General features: G+C 43.2%; 1 pseudogene; it reads right to left on the bottom strand.

The window, feature by feature from the left end:
- Positions 1-8049: 8049 nt before the first annotated feature.
- LOC136650739 (5S ribosomal RNA) lies at positions 8050-8164 on the bottom strand (annotated as a pseudogene).
- Positions 8165-8823: the final 659 nt, after the last annotated feature.

The following is an 8823-nucleotide window of genomic DNA, read 5'->3' on the forward strand; positions in this document are numbered from 1 at the left end:
CTGCAACCCTCTGCAGCAACCTTCAATTCCTCTGCCTTTTGCTTAGATCAGAACTCTCCAAACCCTGGCCAGATGCAGGGTTTGGAAAAATCCCCCCCCCCACTCGGGGGGGGGGCAGCATTTACCATTGGGCATCCTGTACCCAGATCAGCTTAAAAGAAATGTAAGTGCCACTTGGGACAGGAAGGGGTTTTTTAGGACACAGCAGTTTCCAGTTTGGAGACCACTGGCTTGGATCGAAAGCTCCTTTCTCCCCCCCCATTGGCACAGAGGTTCGGGGGGGGGGGGTCCAGAAGTGTCCAAAACTAATGAAAAATAGGTGAAAATATCTATATCTACACCAAGAATGCTGATGTCATGAAGTGAGCAACCCCGAGGTGATGTCATCTTTCAGTGGTGGGAAGTGGAATTATTTTCTTTGTGAGAAAGTGGCTCCGTTCATGCTGATACAACACTATGCAGCCAGTAGCCCAAGTAAAATGATACTGCTTTATGGATGACTTCATGGCAATAAGTATAGCAGCTGGAAACCTTGAAATAGATAGTTTCAGACCATGATTCTCCTATAACGAGGCTTTGTCATGTCATGCCACTGTGAAGTCTCAAACATACCAATTTTAGTTTGACATCTAACTCCTGCAATGGAAAACCTATTGGACTGTGTTCTAACACTGAGTTATACACATTGTTTTGAACATCTTTCTCTGTGCTTTGAAAATCAGAGTTCAGCACCAGGATTTATTAGTCGGTTATTTGACAATGAGACTCAAAAAGAATCATCTTGAGCAAGTTCTCAGCCTTCTTCCCTTTACACCAACTTAATGTCCATTTTGAAGATCCATATTGATCCTCGTTGGATTTCACCGTATTCCTCTGGAAGTACTAAAGCTACTACTACTGCTACTTTATGATTATTTATATTGCACCATCAATATACAGGGTGCGTTGCATTATGTGAAAATGCAGGTCCTTGACCCAAGAGACTTGTAATGTGGGTATTGACACAAGGGGGGAGGGGATAAAGGTGGAGAAAACAGGGATCTTACATGATTGTTTCAATCACAAGTATTTAAAGTTGGTAACAAATGGACTGCACAAGCTTCTGTATGTCTACTCAGAAGTACGTCCCATTGTGTTCAATGGGACTTACTCCCAGGTAAGTGTTTACAGGGTTGCAGGCAGACTGACAGTTATTGCATGTGCTTTTCTGACATCTCTTAATATGCATACATGGGGGAAATCTCCTTCATGTCCTGGCACCCTGCACAGTGGTCAATGGCACAGTTCAGCAGCCATGGGGCTACTCGATTCTTAGATGACCCAAGGGTTGGCATAGAACTTAGGGGCCCTGTGTTGGGCAGACAGCCCGACACAGAGGCTCAGGATCCGATGGAGGGCTCCCTCACCCTGGCACACCTCCTCTCCACCCTCCCTCCGCCTTCCCCACCCTGGAACACCTCCTCCCCACCTCCCCCCACACCCCCTACCTCTCCGCTGCCCTGTGGTCCATGCAATGCTAGCACCGGTGCTCCACTAGAAAATGAGAAGTTGCATCTTCCCAGCGAATCTATTTATTTATCCTGCATTTCAAATCAAAGAGAATCAAATTAATTTTTAATACCTAATTAATCAAGAGTTTATAATAGGCGACTCCATCCCTTTAAAATTATTATCAAAATGATTTCTTGGTAATAATGCACTCTTGAGAAATGGCACATGAGGATATTTTTCCTGGTAAAAATTAAACGAAGAATATATAATGAGAATTAGACATAATAATTTGTGCAAAAACGAGAACCAGCAGGGAAATAATGCCTCCTTAAGTGTTGACTATTGTTGCATTATGACAGAATTAATTAATGAGCCTTTGGTTACAAATCTTCATGTTTTCAAATATCTATAGCTATTAAAGGCGAGCATTTCTTTCAGGATGAATGAAAAACGGTTCCAAATGAGACCCACTTGGGACCGTTTACAAAATGAATGAATGAATGACATTTAGTTTGCATGGAACCTTGGGAGCCTTACCTGTAACCATTGCCTTTGCTAACTGGGTAAAGAAGCACTTTTTCAAGTGGTACTCCTCTTATATTCAGCAGGGGGAAAATAACTGTCCCTCTTCACCTCAGCACAGTGACTTTTCTAGTGGCTGTTTGCTGGTGTTCTTCTGCATCTTTTTAGGTAATGAGCCCTTCTGGGACAGGGAGCCATTTAGAGCCCAATCCTGTGGTCCGTGGTGGACCACAGTCACAAACGTGCCATAAGGCACATTTGCGGGGCTTACCACTGGGCTCCCACTGGAGCTAGCCCAGCGCTGGCCAGAGCTGGGCTGGCATGCGGCAGGTGCCTGGGTTCCGTGGCTCAGCAGTCTCCCGGGCTGTGGGGGTGTGGCCAGGGGCATGGGGGAGGCGTGGCTGGGGGCATGGGGAGGCGTGGCTGGGGAGAGGTGGATCTGCGGAGCTGAGCTCCACAGGATCCAAGGTGCTCGGGTAGGGGGGGTAGGGCTGCTCGCCCTACACGAGCGCCTTCACTTTAGTGGCAACCAAAAGGTCGCTGCTAAAGTGAGTAACCCCATTGCGGGGCTGTTTCCCTTACCTGGGGAGGGGGAAAAACATCCCCTTCTCCCGAGGAGCCTACCGCAGTAGCACCGCATGGAGCCATCGGACCTGGGTGCCGCAGGCAGCTCAGGATTGGGCTGTTAGTTACATGATTTTCTCTGTAAAACGTTTTGTGAACTTTTTTTTGTTGAAAAGTGATACATAAATACTCATAATAATAATAATAATAATAATAATAATAATAATAATAATAATAATAATAATAATAATTAATAAATAAATAAATAAATAAATAAATACCTAATTCTAGAACTCCTATTTAGTTATGTGAGCATCATCAAGTTGGCCACTTTTTTTTTTGTTGGTTACTGATTTGCTGGATGAGTTGTGCTTTTCTCACTCCCCCCCCCATTTTTCAAGAAAAAAAGTGAAAGAAAGCAGTTGGTCACTCAGAGTGGCATGTCACGGGGTGCCAGATGCCTTAGCTATGCCACTGCTGCACTGTGGCTTTTCAAAACAAAATGGTTAAAGTGGGGGAGAGCACACCACCCTGCCATGCTGCAAGGTAAATTCCCTGCTACAAAATCAAACGGGATAACAATAATGTCCACCTTTTGTAATGAAATAAATGGCATGAGTAACTCAACAAATGATATTTTGTTAATTTTAGTGAATGGAATACAAGTAACAAAATGCCAACAAAATAAAAATTACACTTCCCCAATAGTTGGGATGTTGCTGTTCTGGTGAGGTGCTTATGATAAAGACACTCACTATAATAGGAAGAAAAAGCCAGAGATGTATAGCATGGGATATGAAGCGTGTGGGATAGGGCAGTCATCAAGATGCTAGTTTGAAGAAACAGGATGATCAGATCGGTTTTGCAGGCAGAAGAAGTAAGGGACGGACTGTAATAGCTCTTTGTCATGGCAGATATTCTGCCGATCGTGAGCTGCCAAGTCCAGGATCGGGGTTGTCTGGCCAGCCTAGGGACAGCCTTCCCACCCCGCTGTGGAGGATTGGTGGGAAGCTGGAGTGGGGCAGGGCCTGAATGCTCTTAAGGGAACCTGAGCCAGCCACACTTCCTCTTTGCACGTGGATGTGCAAAAAGACTATTGGGGGATAGGGGGACTCTCTCAATCTCAACTAACCTTGGTCACTTTATGTTGCAGGTAGTGTGGGTTAGATGTGTTTTGTATGCTGGTTTTATTTTTATTATCCGTATTTATATATTAACATTTTGGGGGAGGAATTGGTTACAATAAATAAATAAATAAATCCATCTGAGCAAATTTAGTCCAGAGCATGCACAGAACCATTGTGTCAATTGTTAATTTTGTACAGGCTCTGTAGTTAGCAGAGAGAAAGAAGGCTGACTGACTTGTAAGCTGCTGCGTGCAGGCAGAGCTACTGCTTGGTGACTGACTGACTGCTGTGTGTTTTTGCAAGCAGCTGCCCTCCACACAGCTCATTGCTTGCTGCTCCTATCAGTTCCCCCCACACTACACATCCACACATTCAGTGGGGTCTTGATGCTGCTTGTGGTGTTGGGGACACACATCCAGCTGAGCACCAGCATCCACATTAACTACATACAGAGTGTTTCACAAGGAGATCTCCTTTTCTGGATTTGGATTCAAACATCTGCCATCTTTTTTTGAAGTTCCTGGTTAAGTGCTGAGAGTCACCTGACACAAAGGATATTAGGCGCTTCTCAGCTACTCAGGAGCCCTCTTTAGACATTAACGCCAAATGCATACAGGAATGTATGGGGCAGCCTTCAAATTGACACTGCTGAACTCTCACAGCCTTAAAATTTTTTCAGATTGTCACTATCGAACTCTCAGCGCTCCACTCCCTGTGCAAGATTTCTCTGCTATCTATTGGGAGTGTATGAGGCAGGTATTCAGGAACACAGCCGTGGTCTGGGCAAGGCTTGCTGGACACTTTTGCTGCATGCTTTTACATTCTGGGGGATAAGAACTGTAGTTAGAAACATTTATTGAAGGACATGGGAACTGAAGTCTATTTTCCATAGTTCTAACAACTTTCCTTTATGTGGGAAGTAGCATTTCTAGAATATGTGAATGGGTTGATTTCTGCCGTGGCCTGCGTCTGCCACAGGAGATCATACAGCACGCTGTAAAACTCAGTCACTAAATTATTCTATGAAATCACCTTGGTTTGAGGGTTTTATAGCAGCCATATCAATTATATACAAATTTAAGTGTTGCTAACATAGCTTCATCAGGCTCCCATTTCTGCCAGGTAACATGTAAAAATAAATGATGAATATCTGAAGCCCCTTGATGTACGACTAGTTAAGACATTAGCTAAATTAAATCTTTAAATAATAGAGGAGATTATAAATATGCTGAGTTTGTGCTATCACTTCTAAATGGATGCTGCCATCTGTATTCTTACAATTATGGGCAGAGGCCTCAGGGAAGTTTTTCATCAAGTTTCAAAATGAGGAAGCGGGTTCTCTTTTTCCATTCTGAAGGTTGCAAATCAAGGTGCCCTTGAAATGCAACATTTCCAGAATTCGGGTCCAGCACTGTTTTATGAGAAGGTTGAAAATCTTGTGGAAACGTGCAAAGCATCCCTGGAGCCAGGGTCTGGGGATGAAATTTGCCCTGTTTCACAAGTATTTCCGGATTATACTCTCTTGCCTTGTTAAATACAGCTCAATAGAGCACATTCAATTGAATGAAAAAGGAAGCTACATTCTGGAAAAGAGCTGAAGAGGGGATGCACTCTCTCTGTTGTTCATTCAACCAGTAACTGGAAATATTTAAGCATGGCCTGTAGCTGACACTCTTGATCTTTCATATCTCTCTCTTTCCAGGGTTTCAAATCAAGATCAACTACCCAACAGAAGAGATGCATTTCTGATTGTCGGAAGGGCAGGAGAGCACATACGTTCAAAGGCAATGGAAAGTTCCATTAAAAACTTGTTCATTTATATCAGGTGTGCCCAAACCCCGGCCCTGGGGCCACTTGCGGCCCTCAAGGACTCCCAATGTGGCCCTCAGGGAGCCCCCAGTCTCCAATGAGCCTCTGGCCCTCTGGAGATTTGTTGGAGCCCACACTGGCCAGACGCAACTGCTCTCAGTATGAGGGCGACTGTTTGACCTCACGCATGAGCTGTGGGATAAGGGCTCCCTCCGCTGCTTGTTGTTTCACGTCTGTAATGCAGTAGCGGCAGCAAAAGAAAGGCCAGCCTTGCTTTGTGCAGGGCCTTTTATAGGACTTGAGCTATTGCAAGACCTTCATTCATTCATAGAAGTTCATCTTTAATATATTCACTCATGTAAACTAATGTAAATTTATTCAAATTTTAAATGTAAATTAATTCGTTTTTTCCCCCGGCCCCCAACACAGTGTCAGAGAGACAATGTAGCCCTCCTGCCAAAAATTTTGGACACACCTGATTTATATCATAAGCTTAAAAATATAAGTATGCTAGATCAGCCCAGAGTTGATTGCCCTGACTGCTTGCATTCAGTTCTGCCTGCTGGATGTCTCCATGAATGTCACAAGCAAGGCATGAAGGCAACAAACCTTGTATGTAGTATGGCCTCCCCTATAATACTTTCTACTTTTATACTTTTTACTATTATAAGTTATTATTTTACTTACTATTATAAATTATTATTATTTTACTATACTTTTATACTTTATACTATTTTATACTTTTATACTTAATACTTTCTATCTTTAGCAGTGATCTGTTATAGTGCTTTGTCCCAGTATGATTGACAGGTATTCTAGGAAATGGAACCAGAGCATTCTGAGCCAATCACCTGCCATTTCCTGCCCATTAGATAAACAATGTTTTCTGTAGTCCTGTTTTGGCCAACACTCGACTTTCTGACACGAATCTCCTGTGTTACAAAGGTATTACTGTGATAGTCGTCTTTTTTTTAAGGCAACACAATATATAGCATTCTGTTACTCAACTTTGTTTCATAATAGAATTTCACATTTCATAACATAGCCTCAATGGGGATGAAGCCATATCACTACAGACCCATTGGAGAAGGGCATGCCTGGTATTTCGCTTATCAAAAACTGACTTGGGTGCATATATAAAATTTGGAAGGACTTTTAGTCTAAGGCAGTGGTTATCAAACTTTTAGCACCAGGACCCACTTTGAGAATCTGTCAGGACCCACTGAAAGTGATGTCATGACCAGAATTGTCATCAAGCAGGGGAATTTTTAACAATCCTAGGCTGTAATCCTACCCACACTTACCCACGAGTAAGTCCCATTTACTGTCATTAAAAGCATATACATAGTAGCCTGTTCAAAGTACACATCTGTAACATTTTCTCAATTGCAGTTACGTACCATGGTAGTCTAATATATTAAAAATAAAATATTGAAATGAATGGAGACCCACCTGAAATTGGCTCGCAACTCACCTAGTGGGTCCCCACAGTTTGAGAAATGCTGGTCTAAGGTGGTATCCTTTTTACCCAGTGTGTCAAGTTTCTTAACCCTAGATTCCAGCAAGATATGGAGTACCAACAAGAGGCTGATGTACAGTTTAACCTATTTTTGCCCAGCCCACAGTTGTACACATTTGGTCTCTGTTGCATATATGCACCATTGAACGGAAATGGCTTAACTGACAACCTGTATTGATGTGGTCCGTGATTCCCATGTTGTATGTTTGTTAGGGTAAATTTACCCAAATAAATTTTGTTAGTCTTAGAAAAAAAGTCTTCCCTTAAAATGTTTAAATTTTAAGGAAAGGAGGAGGTCTAAATTTTAAGGCAGGAGGTCTGGTCTAGAGGGTTGAGCCTGCATTTGCCTGAAGATAACATCCGAAGGTCGCCAGTCCAAGGCCATCGGTACCGTGCGAACTTGAAGCAGCTGATAAGCTGAGCCGAGCTATTCCATCTGCTCTGAGCATCGGAGGATGGAGGCCAGAATCAAGAAATTCTGATCAAGATCATATCAAGACCAGATCAAGAAAGAAACATCTGAATGTTGTGGTTTCTTGAAAGATAGAAACCTTCTTTCAAATTGTAAAAATCCCTACGGGGATTTAAATTGCCTGCCTATGTAAACCGCCTTGAATAAAATCTAAGGAGAAATCTGAGGACCAAGAAAGGCGATATAGAAATACCTGTATTATTATTAATTATTATTATTATTATTATTATTAATTGTTTCTCTTGATGAGAAACCCTCAAATTCATTTGAAAAAATACTTTTCGTGAAATTATATGGCAACTTACACATGAAAGAAACTTGACATCCTAATATCAGAGGTTCTGTGTAGATTTACAGTAGATGCTGAAGTTATTCATGACTGCCAAACACACTGCCAAATACAATCCCCCAATACAATTATAGTATGCTGTTTTTCCAATGGAGACTGCACTGTATGCTAGGGTGGGGGGGGGGCACACAATTGGACAGGATGTGAGTAAAAATATTTTGGTTGGCAACCTTCTGTCTCGAAAGACCATGGTATAAGCCTATAGCACCCGGTATTCCCAGGCAGTCTCCCATCTAAGTACTAACCAGGCCTGACCCTGCTTAGCTTCTGAGATCAGATGAGATCAGGCATGTGCAGGGTAAGTTACTGGACTTTTTTACTGTATGCTTTTAAAACATTTTTCTGAACTTTCTTTTTACTTACCCTCCAACTGCCTATGGTTGCCTATGGTCTCCTTAGATCTATGCCAGCTATATAGCTCATGTAGGGTCTGAGGACAGCTGGGGGCAAGGCAGGCAGAAAAATGGCAGATAATTATCCCATTGTTCCATACCCCATTATTTGACCTCACCAACCACTTCCTGCTCCCGCTGCCAACCTTTTCCTATAGAACCCTACAATACCTCTTGCCATTGGTGTCAGCAGCCCAGCAGCATATGACAGCAATCTGGCTTTCATGCAGCCATAAAGAAAGTTGCACAGTCCACGATTTAGGATTGGGGATGTGCAGCTCAATCCTATCCCCTGAGGCCGTACCAGGTGCAGTGGTGCGATAATGGCTGCTGCTGTATTCAGCAGCACTACCGGGGCCGCAGGAGGTCTTCTCAGGAGAAGGGGACTTTTTTCCCTTCCCCCAAGCCCCACAATGGGGTTTCTCACGTCTGCACCAGCTATTTTGCCAGCGCAGACTTGAGAATCTCCAGGTCAAAATTTTCAGCCTGACACAGAGGATAGGATACCACAGAGCAGGGCTCTGCCAGTCCCACCCCCCACCTGCCCCCATTCATCCCCTGCCCCAGAATGTCTCCTC

This window comes from Tiliqua scincoides, chromosome 4, assembly GCF_035046505.1.
Source record: "Tiliqua scincoides isolate rTilSci1 chromosome 4, rTilSci1.hap2, whole genome shotgun sequence".
Classification (NCBI taxonomy): Eukaryota; Metazoa; Chordata; class Lepidosauria; order Squamata; family Scincidae; genus Tiliqua; species Tiliqua scincoides.